The sequence below is a fragment of the Nannospalax galili genome, unplaced genomic scaffold, assembly GCF_000622305.1.
Source record: "Nannospalax galili isolate Female #2095 unplaced genomic scaffold, S.galili_v1.0 scaffold944, whole genome shotgun sequence".
NCBI classification, from domain to species: Eukaryota; Metazoa; Chordata; class Mammalia; order Rodentia; family Spalacidae; genus Nannospalax; species Nannospalax galili.
In genome coordinates, this window is record NW_008352899.1 from 1268644 (window position 1) to 1273774 (window position 5131).

Sequence of the window (5131 nt, forward strand, 5' to 3'; positions counted from 1 at the left end):
AGACCAAATCCTACACAGAAATGAGATTGCAGCTATTACTGCTATAGTTTGCCTCATGGAAATTCATGTTAGCTGAGCCAAAACAAATAAGTTTAATCTCAGCAGTTAGGAGGGAGAAGCAGGTAGATCCCTGTGAGTTCAAGGCAAGCCTGGTCTACATAGTTGAAACCCTGTCTTAAAAAAAAGTAGAGACTAGGATACATACACTCAAATTTCCTGCCAGAAAAGTCATCACTGAAGCTGTGTGTGGTATATACTTGCAATCCCAGTACAGCAAGCTGAGGCAGGGAGATAGCAATTTCTAGGCCAGCCCAAGGTTCAGAAAAAGTTCCAGGTCAGCCTGAGCTACATGTGGAAGATCCTGCCCCCACTACCCCCAAAAGAAAAGTGTATGGATAGGGCAAGATTAAGAGCTTAGTGTGTAAAGTGTTTGCCATACAAACATGAGGACCTGGGTTTGATCCTCAGAAACCCTCAAAACAAAGCAAATAAATAAATCTAATAACAACAATAAAAGCCAGGCACAGTGGTACATGCCTGTAATTTCAGCACTGGGGAATCAGAGACAGAAGGATCCCTGGGGCTTGCTGGCCAGATAGTCTAGCCAAAATAGTGTTCAACAAGAGACCCAGTCTCAAAAAATAAGGTAGAGAGAGAGAGAAGAAGATACCTAATGTCTCTGGCCTCCACCAGTATGAGCATACATGTACACACACACACACACACACACACACACACACACACACACACACAAATGTGACCAATCAATTTTGAGCTTCCAGAACCAGGCACTAAAGAAAACCTCTTTTCTGTAAAATTTAGTCTATGGTATTGTGCTATTAACAACAGAAATTATACTAAGGCAATTCCCTACAGCTTGTACCTCTTATGAAATAAGAACATGTTGTCACCGGGCGTGGTGGCACACGCCTTTAATCCCAGCACTCGGGAGGCAGAGGCAGGCAGATCTCTGTGAGTTCAAGGCCAGCCTGGTCTACATAGTGAGTGCCAGGACAGCTGGGGCCACAGGGAGACCCTGTCTCAAAAAGACCAAAAAAAAAAAAAGTAACAAAAGCATCAGTCTTGACAGTCCAGGAAGGCAACCCATGAGCGTGGCAGGAGGGCAGGGACAGGGAAGCTGTGGCACCCTAGAGCAGATGCACTCCAGTTGTCTCAAAGGCCTCAGCTGAATACTACCTGGGACATTGCAGGCCAAGGGTTTCCAAAGCTCAAGTCAGGGCTGTAATATCAATCTTTTTTTTTTTTTTTTAATGTGAAATCTCCCAACTTGCAAATAAATGCAAGTAACTGAAGACAGTCCACTCAAGCATGGTGGCTCATGCTTGTAACCCTACACCTCAGAGGCTGAGGCTGAGCAGGACTAATGAAGAGTTTAAGGCTAGCCTGGGTTACAGAATAAGACCATTTCTGAAAAAAAGCAGCTTTAAAAAAGGAGAAAGGGAGGAAGGGAGTGAGAAAGAGGGGACTAGGGAGATGGCTCAGCTGGTAAAAGTGCTTGGGGGAATGGGAGGTACAGGCAAGAGGAGCCCTAGAAGCTCACAGACCTGATAGAAATACTACTAAGAGACTTCCCAGAACAAAGCAGAAGGCAAGAGTGAACATCTCTCTCTCTCTCTCACAAACACACACACATACACACACAAATGCATATATATCCACATACATATGTAAGTTGTACACACCAGGTGGTAGGGCATGGTGCCTATAATCCCAGCAATCTGGAGACTGAGGCAGGTGGATTGCTGTGAATTTCAGGCCAACCTGGACTACACAGCCAGGTCCTGTCTTAAAAGAAGACATTGGGGTCAGGTGTGGTGGTGCACGCCTTTAATCCCAGCACTTGGGAGGCAGAGGCAGGCGGATCTCCGTGAGTTCAAGGCCAGCCTGGTCTACATAGTGAGTTCCAGGACAGCTGGTGTTACAGAGAGACCCTGTCTCAAAAAGACCAAAAAAAAAAAAGAAGACATTGGAGCTAGGTATGGTGGTACACAGCTTTAATCCCAGCACTCAGGAGACTGAGGCAGTTGGATCTCTATGAGTTTGAGGCCAGAGTGGTCTATATAAGTTCCAGACCAGCTAAGGCTACACAGTGAGACCCTGTCTCAAAAAAAAAAAAAAAAAAAAAAAAAAAGAGGGAAAAGGGAAGGGGAGGGGCAGGAAGGAAGAGGAAGGAAGAAGTTAGCTGCATTGTACAAATTAAACTAAAACTCATCTTCCAGTGAGACTTTGCCCCAGCTTCCAACTCATGTTTAAGGGCATTTTGTAATATCTCTGCTGTGGGAAGGAGAGCAAGGGATGCCTTGAGCCTGGGTATAAGTGTGGTGAGCAGGGCTGTTCTCCAGTGTGGAAGTCCTCAGTGAGAAAGCTGCTTTGGAGCCAATTATTCTATTCTGACACCATCAGTTGGAAGCACCAGCTGGGAAGTCCAGGCACTGATCAGCAGGATGGGGCAAAAGGCAAAAGGCAAAAGGCTATGCAGTACTTCCAGCTTCCAGTCCAGCCAAATTAGAATTCACAGGCCAGGAGGGCAAATTTCAGATTTTGTACTGTGACCCAAGAAAGAAATTTTACAATATACATACATACATGTATACACACACACACACACACAGTATAGCTGGACATGTAGCTGATACAAAAATCTATGAAACAGCTTACAATGTGTCCAATGTTCTTTTCTATTTCTTTGTGTGTGAGTGAGTGCGTACAGGCCAGAGGTCAAAGCTGAGTACCTGCCTCTATCATGCTCTACCTTATTATTTTTTGAGGCAGTCTCTCACTGGACCTAAAGCTCACCACTTCAGTTAGACTGACTGACTAGCCAGCAAGTCCTCAGAATCCACCTGTCATGTCCTGTCTCTCTCCCAGTGATAGGGTTATGAGTGTGCACTGCCATGCATGGCTTTGACATGGGTGCTGAGGATCAAACAGAAGTCCTCATGTTTTCACAGCAAGCACACTTTACCCACTGAACCATCTCACCAGCACCCTATTTCTTATTCTGTTGATGTCTTAGAAATGCTGAGAGTGAGCTGGGGAGATGGGTCTGTGGGTAAGAGTGCTTGATGTTCAAGCATGAGGACCTGAGTTGAAATCCCCAACATCCATGCAAAAAAAAAAAGCTAGCATTGCCACAAGAATACCTACAACCCCAGTGCTGTGGAAGTTGGGGACAAGAGGATCACTGGGGCTTGCCAGGCCCCAGCCCTAGTTCCAGGATCAATGAGATATACTGTCTCAAGAGAATGAGGTGGAGTGATAGAGCAGGACATCCAACACCCTCCTCTAGCCTCCACATTTGTGCGCACCGCCCCCCCCCCAACACACATACACAAAACTGGGTATGGTAGCTCACACCTTTGATCTCAGCACTCCAAGGAAGCAGAGGCAGGCAGATCTCTGTGAGTTCAAGACAAGCCTGATCTACATAGCGATTTCCAAGCCAGCCGGAACTACATAGTGAGACCTTGTCTTAAGAAAAACCGACGATAGTCACAATTGGGCTTGTTGACGGTTGCGCTCATTCATTAAAGGAGAGCCAAGCAGTGTCACTGGACCCTTACTGGAGTACCCGGCCACTCTTCCCAGCCAGCTATATGTAACTTGACCCTAATCACACATGACCTCCTAGATTTGGGGAGGGCTAAAGTACACAATCTGTGGAAGGCTAGGAAGAGAAGGCATGACCCATGCTGGGTAAAGGCTATCCAGTGTGCATACCCTCAGGTCATACATACATCTCAGCAACCCCTCAGTTATATCGGTAAGTAAGCTCAATAAATTCATTGGTTCCCTGGTAAAACTTAATGAAACACTGGCTTGACACTAGAACCTTAAAAGGGAATAAGTGTTGCTTAGCATCCCCAAGAAAAGAAGTTTCACAACTGAAGGAAAAAAAGATATGGGAATGGAAATATTTTCTAAAATAGAAAAAATGAGAAAGCCTAAGCAAGTGATAAAGGTCTGTTTAGGTTTGTTATACATAAAGGATGAGACAAAAATAACATATACATAATCTTAAATTTCTAGAGTCATAGTTTAGTCAACTAGTTTAAGGAACAAAATATAAATCTAGTCAATGTTTATCTGAGAATATTTGGTTGTTTACCCAAGCTTTATCTACACAGCACATGATAATTAAAAGTATCAGACTAAAAGAAAAAAAAAAATCAGACTGGTGGAACTAAACTGTTTAACAGCCATACTTTAAGGCCTATACTAATGCGATCAGAGGGACTTAAAGGACAGTTTTTGCCCCTTGCCTTCCAAGGCTGACCAAGTTCCAGGGGACTATGGAACATCTCTCAAAATGTCCTGTAAATGTGGAGTCACGTGTCCTCTTGTTTAGGGGGGACATGGAGACCCCACGAGATCGACTTCAACCAGTGTCCAGTCTATAAAGAGGAGGGTCAACTTAGAGGAAACATCTCATTCATGCTTCCAAGTGAAGCCAGACATGGTCGAACAGGACCTTTGACTTATCTTCACATAGATGGAACTGGTAAAAGAAAGGAGCCAGGAGCTCCTCTCAAGCCCATGTGATTCCTGAGGAACAGAGCCTCAAATGACCTTAAGTGTAAAAACAAATTGATTTATTTGGGCCAACTGTATGGTCTTAAAAACCCAAAAAGGAAAGCATAACCAAAGAGTAATGCCATTAGTACACTTCTTTAAGAGTTCAAGGGATTACACTTCCCAGACATTAGGCTTAAGTCCATGGTGCACACCTTTAATCCCAGCACTTGGGAGGCAGAGGCAGGCAGATTTTTGTGAGTTCTAAGCCAGCCTGGTCTACATAGTGAGTTCCAGGCTACAGGGGACCCTGTCTCAAAAAGACAAAAAAAAGTTATTTATACAATTGTGTCTCATTGATGATTTTGTTCCTAATCAGAAATTGCTGCTCAGATCTTGGTCTGCAATACTGTAGTTCCTACCTTTAGCTAAGGGAGACAACCCTCTATTCCTCTAAAATGATGGATAAATTTGTTTTCACCTCCTGTCTAGAACCTTTGGAGAGGGAACTGACACTGATTCTAACCACTCCAGCAGTTATCAAAATACCTGAAAGCAAACCCTGAATCCATCACTCTCGAGTCCATCCTGAGCAGAC

The 5131-nt window shown here is 44.3% G+C and overlaps 1 protein-coding gene across 1 annotated transcript in view; it reads right to left on the minus strand.

Moving 5' to 3' along the window:
* The window catches only part of Mtf1 (metal regulatory transcription factor 1), a 58001-nt gene that overhangs the window by 14597 nt on the left and 38273 nt on the right, over positions 1 to 5131 (minus strand). The window lies entirely within an intron of this gene.